The 24,691-nt window shown below is 43.2% G+C and overlaps 1 long non-coding RNA gene across 1 annotated transcript; it reads left to right on the top strand.

Annotated features, from left to right (window-relative positions):
* Positions 1-2: 2 nt before the first annotated feature.
* LOC132344709 (uncharacterized) lies at positions 3-11,054 on the top strand. The gene is made up of 2 exons (XR_009493662.1): positions 3-111; positions 9,247-11,054. It is a non-coding gene; the product is annotated as an uncharacterized lncRNA (long non-coding RNA).
* Positions 11,055-24,691: the final 13,637 nt, after the last annotated feature.

The raw sequence follows: 24,691 nt of genomic DNA, 5'->3' as shown, positions 1-24,691 counted from the left end.
CGTCCTTGGCAGCGGACACGCCGGCAGTTGAAGCGGCGTCCCAGGCCTGAGGAGGCATTGTTCCCTCGGGCCTGCCTCCTCAGACTTAACCCAGGGACTGTTTTGGTGCAGGTGAGCTGCCGGCAGTTCTGGCATCGCCGCCCACGGGGACCGGTAAGGACTGGGGCCTGGTGCGGCCAAAGCGGTGCCAGAGTGCCCAGGGAAGGGTTTCTCAGATCCCCAATCTGGCGGGGCCTTGCTCGGCGAGACGGCCTCTGAGGGCCAAGGGAGCTTGAGGCCGGGCCTACAGGCCCCAGGCCCCTTTCGCCCTCTCCCCTCTCTAGTCTGGGTGGGAGCAGCTCTCCAGCAGCCTTCCTGTCCTAGGGGTGGGACAAGCCAGCTCGCGGAAAGGGCCTGTCATGCCCCCAGCCCCCCGCCCCTCCCAGGTCTCCTGTGGAACTTAATATATTTAAACACACACACATATACAAATCTTCACGCGGGTTTATGACTCGGGCCCAACCCGGTTCTGCAACCAGACACAGTCAGGCGGGCACAGCAAAAAAAAAAAAAATCAATCTAGTGGCCTCTCCACTGCCGCGGCGCTTTGGTCGTTTTCCTGTTTGCTCTGCCTCTCCTCGGACTCCAGGGCTGCCCCTGTCCCTGGGGGCCCCGAGATTCAGGCCTTTGGTTCGGAAAGGTGGCAGATGAGGTATTTGTTTGTTTGTTTGTTTGTTTGTTTGTTACTGAGAGAAGGGAGGTGGGAGGAAGAAGCTCAGGGAAGAGGAGTTCAATCACTTGCTCTGGTTGAGTGTGAGACACCTGGTCAGCATCTGTAGGGTAGGACCAGGTAGGGCCTGGGGGATAGAATGTTTCAGGAAGAGGTGACTCACCCTGACCTTTCCCTCTGCCCGACCCCAGGATGTGACCTTCTCCTGCCTGGGAAGGGCACTCAGGTTTTCAATGTGCCCCTGAGGTAAGGTGACAGACATTTTTACAATAAGGAACAAAGTTGTGTCTTTCTTGCCTTCCGTTTTTCTCCTTTCATTCATGGGCTGACATGTTGCTGTGGAGAGAGAGTTCTCCTGGGGATTAGCTGACCCTGATTGCGGGTGGTGACTTCAGGGCAATCATGGTTTCAGGTCACTCTGAAGCTCTCTGAGTTGAAACATTAAAAGCAGGCAGGGAGGCTACTGGCTTGCTTTCTCCTGCATTCTTGAAAGAAAAAAAAAGTAAGAGCACCATGGGTTTTAAGCTGTGTAGAGCTGACTCCTACCACTTGGTGAGGCTAAAATGGAGCAATGCACATATCCTAAGGTTTTAGCTACAAAAGCAAAGTAATGAAGGTATGGGAATTCCCTTGTGGCCTGGAGATTAGGATTCTTGGCTTTCACTGCAGTGGTCTGGATTTAACTTCTGGTCAGGGAACTGGGACCCCACAAGCCAAGCAGCACGGCCAAATGAATAAAGTGGTTCATTCAAAGAAAATGTGTTGTGATTTAACATGTTTACATGGGATTACTTGCTCATTTTTGCACCTGTAAGAGCTTCATTTCATTAAGTAATTGAACTCCACTGGATGGGGGTGGGGGAGCATCTGAGTTCATTTCATGCCAGTAAAAAAGATGATAGGTAGCTTTATGCCCAGCAACTTGTGCCTACAGCTCTGTTGCATAGTTATCTATTGCTGGTACAGCTTTGAACTTGACAGCATGTTTGGTTTTGGTCACAACATGTGGCTTCATAGGATATTAGTTCCCCAACCAGGGATCGAACACAGGATCCTGGCAGTGAGAGGGCTGAGTCCTAATCAAACCACTGGACTGCCAGGCAACTCCTGTTTTTAGGTGTTTTGGTTTGTTTTGTGTTTTTTAAGTTTTACCATATTTATAGGAGAACTCTTCTGTGTGTAAGTATGATGTGAATGATATTATACCTCGAACTGTTTGTGTTGTACATATTATCTCAAAATTGAATAGTTTGAAAAAACTTACACTTGATATCTATTGGTCTAGAATCCAGTTGGGTAGTTTAGCCTCAGGGTCCCTCCTGAGGTGGTAGTCAAGCTTTTATCTGGTTTGGCAACCTCTGAAAACTTGGCTTATTGAATGTAAGTTCTCTCACTTGGCTGTACTCATGAGGCCTCAGTTCCTCCTTCTGTGGGCCTCTCCAAGGGGCTGCTCGTGTGGAGGCTGCTGTCTTTTCCCAGAATGAGTGATTCAGGAAAGAACTTGCACCCATGATAAAGTGCAGTCTTTTTTCAGACGTTACACATCTTCACTTCTGTATTTGCTTAGTCTCACAGGTCAACCCTGTGATAGTTTGAGAGAGAACTACATAGGGGTGGGAATATCAGGACATGTGATTCACAGGGTCATCTTGAAGGCTGGTGACCATACCCAGTAATCCACCATGACAGCCTTTCTGCATATGATCTCAGTCTTGTTACTGTGAGCAAATTATTTGGCTTGTGTTCACTTCTTGTGTGCTGCTGCTTCTGCTGCTAAGTCACTTCAGTCATGTCTGACTCTGTGCAATCCCATAGACAGCAGCCCACCAGGGTCCCCCAGCCCTGGGATTCTCCAGGCAAGAACACTGGAGTGGGTTGGCATTTCCTTCTCCAATTCCTGAGAGTGAAAAGTGAAAGTGAAGTCTCTTAGCCCTGTCTGACTCTTCGAAAACCCCAGGACTGTGGCCTACCAGGCTCCTCCGTCCATGGGATTTTCCAGGCAAGAGTACTGGTGTGGGTTGCCATTTTCTACTCAATTCTTGTTTATTCAGTGATATTCTAGCAAGTCTCTTCTTTGTCCTGGATTAAGTTTTCTGTTTCTCTGGACGGTTCCCATCAGCAAACAGACTGACTATAATGTCACCTCTCATTAAAAATTTGTCTTTTGTGACACATCCTGCTTCTGCTTTTTTTTATTTTATGTTTTCTTATTATGGACTTCTGCAGAGTTGTTTGTAGAATTTTTTATCTCCATTTCTCTCATTTTCCTTTAAATCCACTCTTGTCAAGGTCACCAGTGAATTCCAAATGTTTAACTCAGTGGTCAATTTTTATTTTTTTTTATTTTAAAAAATTTTTATTATTATTATTATTATTTTAAATTTACAATATTGTATTGGTTTTGCCATATCAACATGAACCCATCATGGGTGTACACGTATTCCCCATCCTGAACCCTCCTCCCACCTCCCACCCCATACCATTCCTCTGGGTCATCCCAGTGCAGCAGCCCCAAGCCTCCTGTATCCTGCATTCAACCTGGACTGGTGATTCATTTCGAATATGATATTATACATGTTTTAATGCCATTCTCCCAAATCATTCTCCCCTCCCTCTCCCACACAGTCCAAAACACTATACATCTGTGTCTCTTTTGCTGTCTTGCATACAGTGTTGTTGTTACATCATTCTAAATTCCATATATATGTGTTAGTATACTGTATTGGTGTTTTTCTTTCTGGCTTACTTCAGTCTTTATAATAGGCTCCAGTTTAATTCACCTCATTAGAACTGATTCAAATGTATTCTTTTAAATGGCTGAGTAATACTCCATTGTTTATACGTACCATGGCTTTCTGATTCATTCATCTGCTGATGGTCATCTAGGCTGCTTCCATGTCCTGGCTATTAGAAACAGTGCTGCGATGAACATTGGGGTACACATGTCTCTTTCAATTCTGGTTTCCTCAGTGTGTGTGCCCAGCAGTGGGATCACTGGGTTGTATGGCAGTTCTATTTCCAGGTTTTTTTTTTTCTTATTTTTTTTAAGGAATCTCCACACTGTTCTCCATAGTGGCTGTATTAATTTGCATTCCCATCAATAGTGTAGGAGGGTTCCCTTTTCTCCACACCCTCTCCAGCATGTATTGCTTGTAGACTTTTGAATTGCAGTCATTCTGACTGGCATAACATGGTACCTCATTGTGGATTTTGATTTGCATTTCTCTGATAATGAGTGATTGTTGAGCATTTTTTCATGTGTTTGTTAGCCATCTGTATGTCTTCTTTGGAGAAATGTATATTTAGTTCTTTGGCCCATTTTTTGATTGGGATGTTTATTTTTCTGGAATTGAGCTGCAGGAGTTGCTTGTATATTTTTGAGATTAGCTGTTTGTCAGTTTCTTCATGTGCTATTATTTTCTCCCATTCTGAGGGCTGCCTTTTCACCTTGCTTATAGTTTCCTTTGTTGTGCTGAAGCTTTTAAGTTTAATTAGGTCCCATTTGTTTATTTTTGCTTTGACTTCCAATATTCTGGGATGTGGGTCATAGAGAATCCTGCTGTGATGTATGTCAGCGAGTGTTTTGCCTATGTTCTCCTCTAGGAGTTTTATAATTTCTGGTCTTATGTTTAGATCTTTAATCCATTTTGAGTTTATTTTTGTGTATGGTGTTAAAAAGTGTTCTGCTACTGCTGCTAAGTCACTTCAGTCGTGTCCGACTCTGTGCGACCCCATAGACGACAGCCCACCAAGCTCCACAGGCCCTGGGATTCTCGAGGCAAGAACACTGGAGTTGGTTGCCATTTTCTTCTCCAGTGCATGAAAGTGAAAAGTGAAAGTGAAATCACTCAGTCATGGCTGACCCTTAGCGACCCCATGAACTGCAGCCTTCCAGGCTCCTCTGTCCATGGTATTTTCCAGGCAAGAGTACTGGAGTCAGGTGCCATTGCCTTCTCCAAAAAGTGTTCTGCTTTCATTCTTTTACAAGTGATTGACAAGTTTTCCAGCACCACTTGTTAAAGAGATTGTCTTTTCTCCATTGTATATTCTTGCCTCCTTTGTCAAAGATAAGGTGTCCATAGGTGTGTGGGTTTACCTCTGGGCTTTCTGGTTTTTTTTCCATTGATCTATATTTCTGTCTCTGTGCCAGTACCATATTGTCTTGATGATTGTGGCTTTGTAGTAGAGCCTGAGGTTGTTATTTTATTTAATTTATTGGCAGCCTTTATTAGAGCAGTTCATTTCCTCCTCCCTGGGAAAAAAAAAATGTTTCATTTGGATTATAGAATGCTTGTCTTTCCTGCTTCTCTTCTATGTACAGTTCTTCCAGATACAATGTGTGACCTTTGTGTCTGGCTTTATTCAGATGCCATGTTTTCTTTTCAAATATTTATTTATCTAGCTATGTGGCATGTGGGATCTTAGTTCCTAGCCCAGGGATGGAACCTGTGCAGAGTCTTAAACACTGGATCTCCAGGAAAGTCCCCTAGTTTGTGTATTTTCAAGATTCATCCATTTCTTGGCTGTATAGCAGCACATTTTTTTTTATGGCTGAATATGGTATAACAATATGGTATGTGGCTTACCTGTAGTCCATTGTGAGCATATACCACCATTTATTTATCCATTCATCAACTAATGGATAATATTTGGATGGTGTATTCTTTGTGGCTATTGTGAATAATGTTGCTGTGAACACTGTTTTTGCATGGACTCAACATTTTCATTTTTTATGGATATATACAAAAGAGTGAAATTTCTGGATCATATGGCTACTCTATATTAATTTTTGAGGTACTGACAAAACACTTTTCCAAAGTGATTGTACTATTTTACAGCAATTACATCAACAATATATGAAGATTCCTTTTCTCCACATCCTCTGCAGCACTTGTTATTATTCCTCTTTTTGATTACAGCCAACCTAATGGTAGGAGAAGGCAATGGCACCCCACTCCAGTACTCTTGCCTGGAAAATCCCATGGATGGAGTAGCCTGGTGGGCTACAGTCCATGGGGTCACTAAGAGTCAGACATGGCTGAGCGACTTCACTTTCACTTTTCACTTTCATGCATTGGAGAAGGAAATGACAACCCACTCAAGTGTTCTTACCTGGAGAATCCCAGGGACAGGGGAGCCTGGTGGGCTGCCGTCTATGGGGTCGCACAGAGTCAGACAGGACTGAAGCGACTTAGCAGCAGCAGCAACCTAATAGGTGTGAAGTAGTATCTCACTGAGACTGATTTACATTTTGTTACGGGCTTCCTTGGTGGCTCAGAAGGTAAGATGTCTGCCTGCAATGCAGGAGACCTGGGTTCGATTCCTGGGTTGGGAAGATCCTCTGGAGAAGGAAATGACAATCCACTCCAGCATTCTTGCCTGGAAAATCCCATGGATGGAGGAGCGTTATAGGCTACCATCCATGGGGTCGCAAAGAGTCAGACATGACTGAGTGACTTCACTTTCTTTCACTTTCAATCATGTTAAGCAGTATTTTTTGTGATTGTTGGCCATTTGCATATCATATTTGGTGAAAAGTCCATTCAAATTATTTTCCTGGTTGTTAGATTTTTTTTTTAATTGTTGTAAAAAAACCAAACATCTAACTTAAATTTTTACCATTTTAACCATTTTTACATGCTAAGTATATCACACAATTTCATCAGCCTTTTTGGAGAAAGAAATGGCAGCCCACTCCAGTATTCTTGCCTGGAGAATCCCATCGACAAAGGAGCCTGGTGGGCTACAGTCCATGGGGACACAATGAGTCATACACGACTGAGCAACTCACACAAGTACACACACACACACACACACACACACACACACACACACAGAGTCACAGTGTTGTTTTGTTGTTGTTGTTGTCATTTTTTTAGCTGTTCTATGCAGCTTAAATGACAGTTTCCTGGTTGAGAATCATACCCAGGCCCCTGATAGGAAAGTTTGGAGTCCTAACCTCTGAAATATCATGGAATTCCTTATCACATTGCTATGAAATAGATCTCTACACCTTTTCATCTTGCAAAATTGAAACTCTGTACCCATCACCTGTCCCATTAAACAACAACTCCTCTTTTCTTCCCTGTTTCCATGGACCCTGGACTCCATCATTCCACTTTGTTCCTTTCTATTGCTTGACTATATTAGATGTTTCATATAAGTGGAAACATACACTTTTGTCTTTTTTATGACTGGCTTATTTCCTTTGGCTTGATGTCTTAAGTGATCATGAAGTTGTAGCTTGGGGCAGAATTTCCTTTATATGGCTTAATAATGTTCCATTATATGTATGTATCACATTTGATAGATGTTTAGATGCTTCCACCTCTTAGTTGTTGTGATTAGTGCTGCTTTGAGCATGGCTATGCAAATATCTCAAGACCCCATGTTAACTTCTTTTGAATTTATATTCAGAAGTGGAATTGATGAATCATGTGGTAGTTCTATTTTTAATTTTTTGAGGAGGCTTTAGACTGTTTTCTGTAGCAGTTGCACCATTTTAAAATCTATCCATAACACACAAGGTCCAGTTTCTGTACATACTTGCCAAGAGTTTTCCTTTCCTTTCCTTCCTTTTACCTTTCCTTTCCTTCATATGTAAACACACACACATGCACGAACAATTTTTTTCATATCCTTTCCCATTACTGTTTATCACAAATTATGAATATAGTTCCTTGTGCTACACAGTAGGATCTTTTTTTATCTATTCTATATATTAACATTATAGTTTGCATCTGCTAGTCACCAGCTCCCAGTCTATGCCTCTCCCACCCTTCCTCTCTTGGTAATCACATAGTCTGCTCACTATGTCTGTGAGTCTGTTTCTGTTTCACAGATAAGTTCATTTGTGTTATAGTTTATAGTCCACATGTAAGTGATACCATATGATATTTGTCTTTCTCTTTCTGACATCCTAAGTATTATTTTTAATGCTAATGTAGAGTCAAGTGTTTACTTGACTTCATTTTCAGAACATTTGTTGCTACTGTATAGAAATGTGATTGACTTTTAAAATATTTATCTTATATTCTTCAAGCTTTTTATTAATTCTAATACCTGTGGTTTCTTTGGGATTTTCTATATATAAAAGTATGGTATCTCCAATATACTTTGACTTTTTCCTTTCCATTCTGAAGGCTGTTTTTTTGTTTGTTTGTTTGTTTTAAGCAACAACAACAATTCCTTTTTCTTACCTGATTGCTCTGGTTATAGAACTGCCAGTATAATATTGAACCAAAGTGTGGAATAGACTTCCTTATGTTGTTCCCAATCTTATAGGGAAAGCTTTCAGTGTTTCATTATTAAGTATGATTTAGCTGTGGGTCGTTTATAGGTACCCTTTGAGAAAGTTCTCTTCTGTTCTTAGTTATTAAGTGGTTTACTTTAACCCCTATTATGAAAAGGTGCTAGATTCAGGGAAATGCTTTTTCTGCAGGCAGATGTGTTTTTTGTCCTTTATTGTGTTAAAATGGCATAATGTCGATTGACTTTCATATAATGAACCAACTTTGCATACCTCCATAAATCCCACGTGATCATGGTATATAATCTTTTTTATATGTTGTTAGGTTTTGTTTGCAAGTATTTTGTTGAGGACTCTTGCATCTGTATTCATACAGAATATCCGTTGTGTGTGTGTGTGTGTGTGTGTGTGTTTGATGTCTCTGTCTGATATTGGTATTAGAGAAATACTGTCATGACTTTGCCTGATATGTGGGGAAGAGAAATGTGGAATGAAGGATGAAGCATTGTTGGATTTAAGTTTAGTCAGGATTAGAGGGAGAAATTTAGGATGTATAAGTGTGGCTTTGGGGGTGAGATTATCAAGAGAGTTCATTCTCAATTTTCTAGGCCTGTGTTAAGTGCTTGACATTGAATTATGCTGTTTGTTAACTGTGTATAGATACTTTATATTTGAATTTGCTACCTATTTTCTGTATTAACATTTATGAAATTAGTATGTGTGAATCAGTTGTAATGTGCATTTAAGATAACTTTTTTTCCAATTTTACTACAAAACAAGATGCCATTAAATAGCTGACGCTTTTTAAAAAGAGCTTAACCTTAAGTCTAAGAAATAAGCATGTTTGTCTTTAAGGTGCGGAAACACATTTAAAAGTTATAAATTTGCCCAAAAAGATGCAGCTGGTGTGTGATTAACTTAGAATTCCAGCTTAATCTTCTTTGACTCCAAAGTCCATGTTTCTAAACACTGTACAATAGTGCAGTTGTAAAAATACTCGTGCTTTACATGTGATTTCTCCTAATGATCAGTGGTGGTATTCTGTTTTTTCTTTTTCTTTCTTTTTTTTTTTTTAATTAGAAGAGATTAAAATCAACATGGAACAAAGCTATTATTCTTGAGTCATGTAGACTTGTAGTCATAGGTTATTCATCTTTCATTTAGTCTCTTTGATGCTCAGTATCTTTATTTGTAAGATAAGGGTGTTTATAACTACCATAGAGTTTTGGAGATAACCAAATAGCACATTTTTCTGTACTTAACTAATATGTAGTATATTTATACCTAGGTGGCAGTTTATTTAAAGGAAGCACTGGGACTTGTGGTCACACCCTCCAAGAACAAAAAAGTATTTAAAATATGGAACCACCATGGATGTCATGTGAAGAAAAACAAGAGCCAGAACCACAGAAAAGCGAGGGAGAAACCAAACTAGTAAATGATGAAGATGCTGAACTCATCTTGGTTGGAGTGGAACATGTACATGAGGATGATGATGTGATCTTTGTTGGGATGACCTCAAATTCAAAACCAGTCATTTCAAACATACTGAACAGAGTTACCCCAGGTTCTTGTTCAAGGAGAAATAGGTATGGTCACTTCAGGAAAGATAATGCTCAGAAATTACAGCCTGTTAGTCATGTGACTCCTACATCAGAAGCAAAGACTGTCTTGCCACTTTCTGTCTCTGAATCAAGATCAACAGATAGTCCTATTATTATTGAGCCTTTGTCCAAAGCAGATTCTAAAAATATTTCACCACAAATAATGCCTAATAGCTTTTCAGAGTTATGTTCTCCTTTGATTACCTTCACAAGTTCATTGCAGCATCCAGTAGAAACAGCAGTTTCTGCAGGAGATATGGATAAAAGTCCTCGTGTATCAAAGCGACTTTCCACTTCTGAAACAAATAGCACAAGTCCCAAAAGGTCTACACTCAGTGATGGAGTTATAGGAGAACATTCTTTAGCTTTGTCCCTTTCAGGTACTTTTCATACAGTGACTACTCAGCAAAGCACACCAGACAGTGTTCATAACTCATTAAGCCATGTTCAGAGTGGAGAACCTTGTCCAACAGCTTTTCCAAAGGACAATGTTCATTGCAAGCCTGTAAGTCCTGTAGGGGGAAATGTATTGACAAAAACTGACTTTCCAAGTGTATCAAGTCAAAATAAGTTTGCTGATCCCACAGAAGGCAATCTGATTGTGTTACTTCGTGACTTCTACTATGGACAGCATATAGGAGATGGGCAGCCAGAACCAAAAACTCACACAGCCTTTAAATGCCACAGCTGCTTGAAGGTTCTAAAAAATGTTGAGTTTATGAATCACATGAAGCACCATTTGGAACTTGAGAGGCTGAGAGGTGACAGCTGGAAATACCACACCACCTGCCAGCACTGCCACCGCCAGTTTCCTACGCCCTTCCAGCTGCAGTGTCATATTGAAAGTGTCCACACTTCCCAGGAGCCCTGCACAGTCTGTAAAATCTGTGAATTGTCCTTTGAGGCAGATCAGATTCTCTTACAGCACATGAAAGATAATCATAAGCCTGGTGAAATGCCCTATGTATGCCAGGTTTGCAGTTACAGATCATCATTCTTTGCAGATGTGGATGCACATTTCAGAGCATACCATGGTAACACTAAGAACTTACTTTGCCCCTTTTGTCTCCAAATTTTTAAAACTGAAGCACTATACATATGTCATTATAGACAGCACTGGGCAAAGCGTTTTCACCAGTGTTCCAAATGTCGGCTACAATTTTTAACTTGTAAAGAGAAAAGGGAGCACAAGACCCAGTGTCATCAAATGTTTAAGAAGCCTAAGCAGCTAGAAGGATTACCTCCTAAAACAAAAGTTGTTATTCAGGTATCACTGGAACCCCTTCAACCAGGATTGGTGGAAGTAGCATCCATTACTGTGAACGCATCTGATTATGAACCATCACCCCCCAAATCTAAAAGTAGGAGGTCAAAAAAACCCGGTTAAGTCTACTTTAAGTAAGTCTGAAGCAAGTATTTCAAAGTTATAAACTCCATTAAAAACAAAAAATTCAACTATAGCATTATTCAATAATAAATACAGAGAAACCAATGTGTAATTTATGTGTTTTTGTTTTAAATACATGAAGTATAGTTTTGTTTGAATATTGAGATGTTATTTAAAAATATGTTACCTCTTTTTCATACAGTTGTCTTAGCACTAAAAAGTATGTGTGCGTGTGTGCGTGAGAGAGAGAGAGAGAACGAGAGAGGTGGCGAAAGGAAAAGTAACAGCCTATTTTGGTATTTCATGTTATTTGTAAGTTTGAAAGCTCTGCTATACGTATAATCTGTAGAGTGTTTTAGCAACGTAATTTTCAACTGTTTTCATGCCTTGACTATCTCAATATTAACTATATAGCCAGATTGGAATGGCTTTGTTATTGTATGTTCCCTTGTGCTGCTGAACTCTCCGAAGTGCCTCTGTTGTGCTGATCTACGATAACCTGGCTCCAAAAGCCTGGTGTGGAGAAGTTGATGGAGAAGCTATGATGTGAGTTGGGACCAGACATGGGATTTAGTCAGTCGAGAGCTGTGGCTTCTTGTCCCATTGGAGGAAGAGGTATGCATTCCCTCCAGGCATGGAGCCAAGGCAGAAGGAACACTGTCTCAGAGTGTCTTTACCTAGCCCAGGGACATCTCAAGGAAGCCAACCATTTAAATGCCTGTGTTTGGTGAGAGGCCCCTGCAAGCATCAAGCAGCCCCTGTGTTATCATTGACTGCAGTTGGGGAAGCAGAGATAGTTAATAGAATGAGGCATGGTTCCTGTGGACCTCCTGTTGAGTGATCAAAAGGGGAATTTGATTCATTCCATCCCCTTTCCCATTTGGCTAGCCTTTAGTCACAGTGAAGTAGCCATATCTGTCTCAGTCACAAAAGTAAAGCAAGTTAAGATTCCCAAGTGAAAAAGCCTTGACATCCAGTTTGATTTGTACTGGACCCATAGTTTTAACTGAAAAGGATCAAACACAGGGAATCTGTTCAGTTTCTGAATTGGGCTAAATTTAGTTCTCTTACCCTTAAGCTACAATGGAGTTGTGTGAGAATAGTAAATGTAGTGGATACAGAGGGTCCAGGGTGATTAAACCCTCTATAGAACTTTTCCTTACCTTTTCCAGTTACATGTATCTTACCCTAGTTGAACATGTGAAGATTTCAGTTTTGTATCTTATCTTGCCTTGAACACGAATGTATTGCAGTTAACAGCTAATTCTTTGTGTGGGTAATTTCCCATTTTATCAAACTAATACTGATTTTCAGTCTTTCTTGACACCGTCTGATGTGCAGGAATTGTCTCATTTATTTGTGTAATTATCACGTCATAGAATTATTATCCTTCCTCTACTCTATCCAGCTATCTAGTCTGTGATTATACTTGTGGAAACCTTTTTTCTTGCGGTCTCCAAGAGCTCTTTCACAGACCTGCAGGGTGCCCTCTAAATATTGGTTCCTGAACATCAGCACACTTGGCTTCCTCTGTGTGTTCCTGGAGTTGAGTCTCCTCCTGGAGTTGAATGCCATACTTTCTCCACTTCTGGCACAGTTACCTAGCAATCTCTGTGCACCATTCAAGGAAACTGGGATCCTGGCTGTATACCTATGCCAGGAGAAATCTCTCCATTTCCTCTTCCTTTCTCCTCCTCTTTGTCTCTCCCCACTATTTTTCCCCCTCCACAATTTATTTAAATGCTCTAAGCTTTCACAGAACCCTGGAAAGTGGTAATCACCAAGGTATTAGCATCCATCTCAGAACGGAAGAGGAAGGACTACAGATGACTAAACTAGAGTAAGCCTATTGTCTCCATTTTAGGTAATTTCTTGAGTGTAAATTCAAATACAAGTAGATTGTATTTATTTATTCAATGCTTGATTGATTGGTTTGCACTTTGAATATATTACTAGGCCTTTCCAGTTAATTTTCTTGGGCCCATGCACTTTGCAAAGTGTCAGCTTAAACCACTTTTAGGTGTATAAAGTGTGTGTGTGTGTGTGTGTGTGTGTGTGTGTTCTGATCTTATGTGAGAACTCTATGTATAAATAAATGTACAGACTATTGCATTCTTATCTCCTTTATTCTATTTCTATAGTAAAAATATGAAATGTTTTCTTTATATGTTTTTATTGTTGCTTAGTATTTTGAACACAGTTACTGTTGTTTGCACTGAAGTATGCTCCTAAGGAGTACAAGTTGTATTTATTGCCAAATAAAAAGGTCCCAGTGATATGGTCCCTGACTACTTCCTCTCTTCCATTCTCTGTCGTTCTACTCTACTATTTTCCCCACTGGTGCCCTGTTTTTGACAACACTGGCCTTGCTTTTCCTTAAGCAAATACATTTCTTCCCAACCCAAAAACTTTGCAACTGCTGTTCTTCTGGAAATGCTCTTCCCCTAGGCCTGCATGGCTTGCTACCTCCCTTGTTTGAGCTACACCAGTGGTGTTCAAATCACACAATGAAATCCTCAACCCCCTCCATTTCCTCCTCCTCCTTAAAGGCACTTTAAGTCTCTACTCTCTGCTTACCTCTCCAGCCTAAATTTCCTACTTTACACACACACACACACACACACACACACACAAACTGAGAAGAGATAATAACATCAGGGCTTTGCTTATAATTAGCTTGAGTCAGTTTCTGTGCCTGCAAATAAAATATAGTTAATAGTGAGTTGAGTTCTTTCAGGAGCTTCCTCTGTTTTTCTGTTGATACCTCTGTATTTTTTTCAGGCAATGACACTTTGTTTTGTTTACAAATGTATTGAATATCTGTCAAGATCACTATTTTGTTATTGCCCTTTGTGAATTCCTTGTCTACTTTGCTTGTTCTTTCAGGTAAAATTTATTGTTTTATTAATGTTGCCAAAACATTCTAAGTAAAATTACTATTTATAGAAATAAAATGTTTTTTACAAAAATATTTCTGCTGTCCATATTTTTACAAATAACATGGCATATTTCTATTTTTTTTTCATAATCTTATTGTGTTTGCCACAAATTCTAAACACTGATGTGTAAATGGGTTTTCTTGTTCTTAGTACCATCAAGGGCAATGAGGATATGGCTTAATGAATTTCTATTTCTGTTTTTAGATTTTAAAGAGAATTGTTTTATTGGGAAGTTTACATTATCTGTTGAGACATTTCCTTTTCTATCTTTCTCCCTTCCTTTCCTTTTCTTCCTTTCTTCCCCTGACTCTCTTCCTCTTTCTTTCCTTCCTTTTCATTCCCCAGGGTTTTGCTTTACTGGATCTTTCCTGAAACAAAAGTAATTCCACTCAGATTTGAACATTATCGTTTCAGAACCACATTCCATTTCTCATTTCTAGTACTGGAATTAACCTCCTCTTCCCCTTATTAGATTGCCACAGTTTTATCAGTGTTTCTGATTTTGTTTTTCCAAGAAGCAGCTCTTGTTTTCTTAAATACATTAAAAAAAAAAAAAAAAGTCGGATCTCAGGTTAGTGCAAATCACTCAGGAGGAGAAGGGCTTGCCTTCACGGCAAGGATAAGCTTCTTGTATGAGTGCTGGTGTCCAGACAGTGGCAAAGGGGAACAGCACCACTTAAAGAGACAGAGACTCATATACACCAGCCCTGGTACATACATAGAAGGATTGCCCAAAACAGTGCTATGCCAGAAGCAGAGATAAAGAAACACAGAGTGAGCTCTGTACCCTAAGGCTCTGGTGTCCCTGAACAATGGGGATCAACTGTTGCAAACCGTCGGGTTTTTCCCCACTCCGCTAGCATCTGGACAGCAACAGGTACTCTGTCCCATGGAGAAAAGTATCCAGCCACTTGGAGCCCCTGTCTATCATTTGGATACTCAGGGAGAGCTCTCGGTTATTGAAGGTCCTGTGGGACACAGGAGTGTGTTGTTCAGATTGCGGAGCAGGAATCCGTGGTTGAAATTTCCAAATGCAGGTCAATGACAGCACCTGGGGTAGCGGCAGATGCAAAATCTGCTATCTCCCTAAAGCAGAATCTGGCCACGTGGTGGAGCTGGAGCCCAGGAACCGCGGAAGATGTCCTCCGGTCTAGGGGCATGTCCATAAGGGTGCCCTCCAGTACCCTCTCAGCCATTGGTCTAGATTTGGGCCAGCAGCATGTGCGTGGCTCACAGCCTAGGGCAGTGCCTGTTTGGCTGATGTATCAGAGCCTGTTCACCCCGTCCTGGGCTGACCACCACCCCTTTCTTCAGCCTCAGTCCACCACAGACACACCAACCACTGCCTCCCGACCATGCCTCTCACTCCCCACCCCGAAAAAGCAAGTTGGCCCCACAGGTTTTTTGCAGCCTGGGCCGCCATTGCACACCACTTGCTTTGGTGCTCTTATGTCCCATCCTTTCATATCTGACCCAGCCTGGGGTCATGGTCAGGGCCAAGAAGAGCATGAGAGGTGGTCAGAGGAATGTCGGAGTGTCCTGGGACCCCAGACCTTCTTAATTGTGAGCCCGGGTGCTCATGGGGATGGGGCCCTGAAGCCTGCCCTTGTGATGCTGTGCATGGCTGCGACCTTGCAGCCACCAGTTGTCACACCAGGCGAAGATGCCACTCTCTTCAGTGTGGAGGCAGCAGGGGACCTGCTGGACAGGACCCCTGCCCTGGTGGACAGAGACATGGCGCAGATCAGGCGGATGTTCCAGCTGCTTGTGGAAGACATCATGGAGGAGGTGGAGGTTTTGGCTGATGAGAAGCAGCAACAGGGGTCCTCCCAAGACTTGGATGAGAAGATATTAGAGGAACAAGGCCAGCAACGGCCGGGAGGCCTGAATGAACTTCTGGCGCTAGATGCGCTTCGGGCTCTGGCCACCCTGCAAGTGGAACTGAGCTCTGACCATGAGAAAAACTGCAGGGCCTAAGTTTAGTTCATGTGCAAGAGCCATCAGAGGAGGAAGTGTGACTTGGCTCAGAGGAGTGCCATTATCCAGGGCATCCCTGGCTTCTGGGTCAAAGTGGTATCCTTTCTGCTGCTCCTTGGGGTCTGCTGCTCAGGAGGAGGAGGAGGTGCAGGGGCAGGAGCAGGAGGATGGGTGGGGGCGAGGGCGCAGGATGCGTGCTGGTGGACCCTGAAGGAAGTGTGGTACTGGGCAATTGGCAGGCTCCACAGGTACAGCTGAGTAGAGTTCAGGCAGGGCCTCACCTGTGAGTGTTGCAGTCATGACTTTGTGTGTCTACTTCAGGCCTGCATCTGAGGAGGAGCAGCTCCGAAGCCTCTAAGTCAGGAATGACCAGAGTCAGTACCCCAGAGCAGCCTCAGCAGACAGTTATTATAAATGTGGATGATCCCAAAAATAACTGACATGGGAGTCACACACACACACACATAAACATACACAAACACACACCAACTCCTTTGCTTTCGGACATGATTTGTTACAACGACTGCAAGTTGTTTGACCACGTAAGCAATGACATGCCACTACTCAGCATACACAAGTCTGGAGAAGAGTAGGGATCAGAAACAGCCCCTTCTTGGGGAATGCAGACCACCTCAGATACAGAACACCACAAGGAACCCAGAGCCATGAGCGTGCCTGATGGTATGGCAGGGCCTGAGGACAACCGTGGTGGCTGGGCAAGCAGAAGTGCCCAGAATCCTTGATGATGACTGTTCCAGTGTCCTTCCACCCCAGACTAGGGCTGATGTTCCTGGCTCTTCTTGGCCTAGTATGTGGCTAATATGGCTCCTTAACCTAAAGCAGATTATGAACCACCCTCAAGTTTCTGTCATCATCAGCGACCAAGATAAAGACTTTCTCAGCTACCTGATCAATTTGCAGGTCAGTGAGGGAGACTGAAGATGGGTGGGTATGGGACTTGGTGGGGAGTGGGAGGATCATGTTATCCATGTTCCTACACTGTGAGAGTTTGGAGAGGCTTCGTGGAAGCTGTTAATGGGAGGCAAGCTGAGGTCCCTAGAAGCTTGCACCTTTCTCTTCTCCCTATCCTAGCAGGTACAGGTGCGAGCCATCCCTGGTCCCACAGCAAGTTGATCTTTTCCTTTAGGTATAACCCCTACTTTTTGAACACAGTGATCATTAAGGAGTATTACCTTGACATCACTGATAAAACGTGGCTCCTGGGGTGATGAGTGTGGGTGTGCAAGGGTGTGCATGATTCACCTGCGGGATCCGCACCTGTCTCCCCTGTCTTTCTTCAGGGTAAAGGGCACATCATTCCACACCAGTCCATTGGTTCTGGGACTTTGAACAGGGAGGACCCAGCTGCAGGCTGGTCACCAGGAACCTTAATTTTCTCAACTGGATGTCAGGCCACAACTGCCCAGAATCAAACAGGGTTGTTGAGGTGGACTAGTTTTGGTCCTGCATACAGTTGATGCTTGATGTTGGAGTTCTTGGCTGCTCATGGGAAGGTTCGGGTCCTGGTCAGCCCAGAGGTGACATTCCTTGTGTTGCCACCAGATAATCAGCTAAGACGAGTAGGGTGATCCCCTGAAGTACTACCCCAGCAGGGAAGATTCTGCCGTGAGTGGTAACTGACAGAGACACATGTGGTAAAGGGTCTGGAGGTGGGCCGTGAAGGGACAGCCATGTTGGAGTCGTGACACTGTCCTTTCCCAAATGGGGATGCTCAGGCTCATGCAAGCTGGCTGAGGAGCATGAATTTGGGCCATGCATATAGCAGGTCGCCTGCTGAGGCTAGGGCCTGAGCATTCAGTGTGTCTGTGAGTGAAACAAGTCTCCCTCAAATCAGTTGTGGTTGTAGCATAAGACTCCTAGGTGATACTACTATAGGCAGGGTGAAGTAAGTTTCTTTTTCAGAATCATCCTGTTGTGGGTCCTCCCATCTTCTGGCCTCCTGTTGCTCACTGAGTTTGACATTGCTTGGGCCCTTCATTCCTGTCCCTTAACCTGGGAAGGTCTATCATTGAAAGGGCATCCTGTCTGGGATCCCAGTGCACCTGTGTGCTGACGTTGGGTTCTTCTGTGAATTTCCACATGCACCGCTTGGTGGCTCACAAGCACCACACATGCTGCGCTGGAAGCGGCTTCAGGCTACCTTGGGAAAATATGAAAGAGCTCGTGGAGGAGGTGAACAGGAAAGAGCTCGTGGAGGACATGAACAGGGAGCCACAAGGGCAGGGCATGGTGCCCACCGACTACATCCCTGATATTGCAGAGACCACCCACCCTTAGACTGGGGACACCTCATGCCTCCACTTATGGTAACTAGGCTCCTCCTCTCCTGTCACCTTCATCTCTGTGTCTTCCCTGGGCTACACACACAAACACACACACTCACAAACACAGCCGACATAGGCACATGCGTGTATACACACACATGCTCGGCACGGAGACACAAACACAATCAGGGAACACGGGCTTCTGAAACACATGAGTTTCCTGTTTGCATTTGTGTTCCTGTGCCGAGCATTTGTGTGTATACATGTGTGTGCTTGTGTCGGCTGTGTTTATGTGTGTGTGTGTGTGTGTGTGTGTGTGTGTGTGTGTGTGTGTGTGTGTCTGGCCCAGGGCAGACACAGAGATGAAGGAGACAGGAGAGGAGGTGCCAAGCAACCAAAAGAGGAGGCACGAGGCGTCCCCAGTCTAAGGGTGGTCGGTCGCCGTATCTCTGCAGTACCCTGTACAGGATGGGAACGGGGAAAGGATGGCCAGTGATAACTCCAGACCGTGGCTCCAGAAATCTGCAATTAGACCAAATATAAAACAAGCTCACCATTTCTACTGTGTTGTTGTGTGTGTTTGGACCGGGAAGAGGGGATGCATGGCCTGAGGATTCACCCAGGACAAATCAGGTGGGGTAGGGCTTTGGACCACTGGCTTTGGAGCCCTCAGCCTGTGGTCACATGGGCCGGCCTTTGGAAATGGTGGATGTGGCTATGGCAGGACTGGGATGGTGAGGAGGCTAAGGTCCTGCAGAAAAGGGCAGAGACCTGAAGGAGAAAGAGCCACAGATTGTCTGCTGCACTGGAGACTTGTTCCACACACGTAAGGAGAACTGGAAAGGTCCTGGGCTGTACTGCCCAGGATCAGCCCAAAAGCCAGCATGCTATGTCCATGAGAGTGGCACACACTGACACAATGTGACACAAAATGGAAGATAAGGTAAGGCAGGCTGTCTGTGCAAAATGACAGGCCTCCTAGGAGAGACAGGATGTGAGCGTGGCATGCCTCCAGGCACTTCCAGCCTCCCTGGCAGTGCAGGTAGGCAAAGAAAGTGCAGGGCCTAGTGTACGTGTGTGGCCCTCCGCTGGGTTGTGCCTGTGAGGGAGGGAACAGGGAGGAAGCAAGGGTGGTGGGCTTATTGCATGTCCCAAGGGAACTCAGGGGAGGGGAGATGGGGAAGCCCCTGGGGGTAATTTGAAGCCTGCTGGTTTTCAGGGTCCAGGGTCTAGGCAATAGCGGTCCTGCCAAAGATACCCCATGGTGTGTGCTGAAAGTCCTGACGTGAATTCCTTCTTTCCTCTAGGGTCATGCCCCTGGCTCTGGGGTCTAGAGGGTTAAAGGTGTGCATCTGCATCTGAGAGAGGATTGTGGCTCTCTCTCTGGAGCAGATTCTCTGATTTTGTCATAGGGGATTTGCACCAGGTGACACTCAGTGGGACCCTGCCTTCCAGGTGACTGTCTTGGATGTCTTTGGGCCCAACCAGGGACAGGCTTCTTTGGCACTTTGGCTGTTAGGAAAGCAGATATACCTGATTGTATGAAGACCTACCTGGGCCTAATGAGAGCAACTGAAAGGGAGTCTTGGCATTTAGTCAATCAGTGATGTCTGGGTGGTTCTAACACAGTTGGTGCTAAGTTACAGAGTCAGAAGTGCAACCTGAGATGAGCAAGTGAAAGAAAATAACCAGGACAAAGAAAGTTGGGTGCTTACCAAAGTTCATGTTCCTGGAGAAGAAAGCGTGTACTTCTGCATATGTGCAAATTTCCTCTCAGGGATGTTACTGTGTACATGCACATGCACACAAAGAACCACCTGCCAGTACGTTTATGAGTATGAGCTGTCGGAAGTGACCTAACCAGGTAATGGGAGTTGAATAGCAAAGCATGAACGTCATAGGGAAAGACTCCACCTAGACTCCAGCCAGCAAAAGCACTGAAGTCAGGGTACCAATCTCTGTTATCCCACCGAGCAAGCAAGTTCTAAGTGGAATCAGAATGGTGCACCAAGGATGCCTGGCAGAAAGGAGAGGCAGGAGGAAAGTGCCTGTGGGCGACCAGTGAGAGTTCAAAGATTCCAAGACACAGAACAGACAGCAACCTCAGACAAAGAAGCCAAAGTGGGTGACCACACAACCCCTTGACCACCCGGCTACAAGGGCCGTTCTGTCCTTCTGAAGTGCCAGGCATACTTTCCCTGACATTGCCATGAGCATGATTAAGGTTTGCCTTTTTTGTGTGCTTTCAGTGATGGACCAGAAGTGCAGCATAAGGACCTGCTACCTGCAGAGTCTTCCAGTTTGAAACATCACTAATTGAACTCTTTGCAGAACACATATATTGGTATCAGGACTACAGGATGGATGGCTTAGCTTGATCCTCTTACTGCTCCTGGCCCCACAGGCTTGGGCAACTAGGCAGGCTTGGGTGTGTTCTCACATGGAGAACAGAACCACATTTGCTGTGAACCACCTCAGGAGATCCCATGCATGCAAAGGTCATGCAGAGAAGACCTGACAGGCAAAGGTGGATCAGGACTCGAGGGATTACCTGGACCTGCTCAAGCATCTGCCCGAAACCAAAATCTGTCTCTACTGTTTACTATATTATGCCTTTCACCAATTATTTTGACATTAACAGGGGGCTCTCCCCGACCACCTTTCTCTGAAGAAAATCAACGTAAGGCTCTAGTTAATAAGTCTCCTGGGCTTGAAAGGAACATTTTAATTCTAACCCCTCTGTTACTATTTTGGCTTCCTTGGCAGGTTTATCTACACTCTTGTAACTAATGCACATGATTGTTCACAACACCCCAAGCATAATATTTTAGTAAAAAAAAAAAAAAAACTTTATTAGAATAATACTGCATTGTTGAGCCAATGTTTCCTCCCGAATTTCCTTGTCCTTTACCCAATTTGCGCCTGGGAGGATATTAGCTAATATAGTTGGTATGCAAGAAAAACAAGCAGTAGCCTTGGTATTAGCAACATAAGACCCTTGAGTTAATAAGTACTTTCTTTGTTGTAACCCACTGCACCTTTGCTTCATAAGAATGTAACTCTGTTTCCTGAGGGGGACTACAGACTGGAAAGATAAAGGGAAAGTAGGTTTTCAGGTTGACCAACATTTATCAAGAAAGAGTCACAAAATGTTAACAGGCCATGGGGCCAGAAGATAATGTACATAACATAAGACCCTTGTTTGTGAAAGCTTTGCAAAAAATGTCCTGGTTTCGATAAAGGTAAAACTGATGGAATGTTGAGCTGATTCTGCATGACTTTGTATCTTTCACTTCTGGAAATATGTAACTCAGAGTATAAAAGCCCCTTTTGAAAATAAAGCTGCAAGACCCGTTTCACCTAAGCTGGGTCTCCCCTGTGTCATTCTGTCTCTCTTCTCTCTCTCTCTCTTTCTCTCTCTCTCTTTTTCTCAGCCAGATTCCCTAGAGCACAGAGGCTCTCTGAGTTCACTTTTTTGCCCAGGCTTCTAACACCCAATCGAGAAGGTGCTCTGCAACTTCGCTCCATCGAGAGGGTGCCTGTGACCTCCATGAACACAGCAAGTGCTGTGTCAAGGGCTTTATTGCCTTTCTGTGTAAACCAAGGAATATCAGCCTCTTTTTCTCTCCTTTACGTTCTCTCTTTTTGCCCGGGCTTCTAACACCCAATCGAGAAGGTGCTCTGCAACTTTGCTCCATCGAGAGGGTGCCTGTGACCTCCATGAACACAGCAAGTGCTGTGTCAGGGGCTTTATTGCCTTTCTGTGTAAACCAAGGAGTATCAGCCTCTTTTTCTCTCCTTTACTTTCTCTCTTGCTGAGGGTATCCCTGAATCCTGCTGGGGCTGGACCCCAGCAAGTGGCGCCCAGAACAGGAACCTGAAGTTAAGTCTCCCCATTGTCCAGTTTTGGGGCGGCTAGGACTCCACTTAGGGTGCTGCAAACCACTTTGCATAAGATAGGTAGGGTGAGGAAGAGTGGGTAGTGTTGAATCTTTCCTTGAAGACAGAAATCACTGACACGGGTAACAACAAATCAAAAGAACAACAACCCTTTATAGGAGTAATCTTGCAATTGTTAAATAAAAGAGGAATTAAAGTTAAGAAGGCTAGTATTCAATCCTTTTTTACATTTGTACAAGAGCAATGTCTTTGATTTCCAGAAGAGGGCACTGATAACCTAGATACCTGGGAAAATGTAGGGAAACAGGTAAAAATTTATTACACTTTGCATTGCCCAGAAAAGGTAACCACTGACACCCTTTCTCTTTTTAATATGATTAAGGATGCTTTAGATCATGCTCATAAATCTGAAGAGTAAATAATTTGAGACCATAATGTGGGGCGGTTAGGATTGTACCTGCCTAACTGCCAGCAGGGTGAAGAGGGTACAGAATGAATAAGAATATTATCTAGAAAAATAGGTTTCTCTGCATCTAAGAATAGACAAATGTTTATTGAAGTATTACTTCACATGTTGGCCAATAGAGGCATTAAAAAAACCACAGGAAGACTGTCTAAATTTCTATGTTTGTTTTATACTTTGCATAGGCCAGAAAATATTCCTTTCGATGCGTTTGCTCTGTGAAACATGATTAGAAATGTCCTGGACCCTTGTCATGAGGCTGTTAGACAGCCTATATGGGAGGCTATAGCGGTCGGTGGTGGGTCTCCACTTTTGCGCAGATCATATTTTCTGCCATTGATGAACAGGAGGGGGCTTACAGGACCCTACGGTCAGGCGCCCTGGTGAGCCCCCTCCCCCTCTGCACAAACCTTTAAAGACTTATCTACCACTTTCTGATTTAAGGTGATCGCCGCCACCTTCCGTTTGCGCCTCCCAAAGCCTGCAAAGGTCTTGTCTAAAGCTGAAGAAGATAAAAAGTGTTTTGCACAACAGAACTATTAAAGCATACGCATACACAATATGCAGAGCATACTCCTTGGAGAAAACCCCTCAGGGGGGCCTCACCCAGGCTAGGAGAGAAGCGGAATGGTAAGGGGTTTTAACAACAATATTAACCCCGGACATGCTGGTTACTCCAATTGCAACGGGAGTGGCTGGCCCCCTACCTGAGGGTATTGTACGATTTGTGCTTGGGCGTAGCTCGCTGTCTTTTCAAGGAATTTCACTGGTGCCTGTTGTAGTAGGTTCTGATTATATTGGGGAAATTAAAGTTTTGATCTTGCCACTTACCAAAACTGTGCAAATTAATAAAGGTCAAAGAATAACACAGCTTTTGCTTTTAAGTTATTATCAGAAAGGTAAAAAACTTGACTTCTCAAGCTAGAGGCCACAGAGTATTTGGATCTAGTGATCTAGCTTTTTGGGTTCAGGAAATTACAGCTTCTAGGCCTTCAAAAGACCTTTTAATTCAAGGAAATGAAATAGGGTTGTTAGATACTGGAGCAGACGTCTCTACCATTGCTGGACTTTAACCTTTAGAAGGGACAATTTTAGTTTTCACAGATGATTCCTCTAACGTTAAAGCAGACACAATTATTGATAAAATATCCCATGTTCAGGTAACTGAAGAGACATCTGTCCAGAGAGCTGAGTTATGAACAGTTATTTGGGCTCTTCAACATTTAAGAGACCACACCTTCAATTTTTTGACTGACTGCCAATATATTGTAGGGTTGTTTCCTCATATAGGGACTGTTAATATTCCAAAAAAAAAAAAAAAACTACTATATTCTCCTTGTTATCTGATTTACAGAAATAGATTAAACACAGAGATAACAAATATTTTGTGGGACATATTAGAGCCCATTCTGGCTTGTCTGGCCCTTTACATGAAGGAAATGCTTTGGCAGATGCATTGACTAAATTAATTGCTTTAAACTTACAGAAAAAGATGGACAAAGCCAAAAATTCTCACAAAATTCACCATCAAAATGCAGCTGGTTTAAGGTATGAATTTCATATCCCTAAAAGAAACAGCTAGACAAAGAGTTAAGTTATGTTCAAATTGCCCACTATTTAATCCATATCCACCGTTAGGAGTAAATCTCCGAGGCCTTAAGCCTAATGCTCTCTGGCAAATTGATGTAACCCTATCCCGACCAAAAAATGAGTCTACTTATTTTATTTTAGCTTGCCTACCCTCTCCCTATGTTTTTCTCTTCACTAATGACTCCAAAGGACTTAATATACAAATAAATTATTCAGGTGGACCTAACATAGTATCTTGTGAACAATGTATGCTCTCATCTTGTTTGAACCCTCAATATAATGTTTGCTCCTCTGCAGTGTTGCAAAGTCCACCCTATCTTATAGTGCCGGTGACTGTAATCACTTATTGGTATGATAACTGCAGTCTTGCTGTGTTGCAACGATTACAAGATTTGATGTGATCGTGAAGGTTTGTGAGCTTGCTTTTCTTGAGAATATCAGCTTTAATAACTGCAATTACCTCTGTCACTGTGGCGTCAATATCATTGACTCAAAAAGTGCATACTGCTCAATATTTTAATATTATGTCTAAAATTGCCTGGAAAAATCCCATGGACAGAGGAGCCTGGTAGGCTACAGTCCATGGCA

This window comes from Bos taurus, chromosome Y, assembly GCF_002263795.3.
Source record: "Bos taurus isolate L1 Dominette 01449 registration number 42190680 breed Hereford chromosome Y, ARS-UCD2.0, whole genome shotgun sequence".
NCBI classification, from domain to species: domain Eukaryota; kingdom Metazoa; phylum Chordata; class Mammalia; order Artiodactyla; family Bovidae; genus Bos; species Bos taurus.
This window is presented reverse-complemented; position numbering and strand designations above follow the sequence as displayed.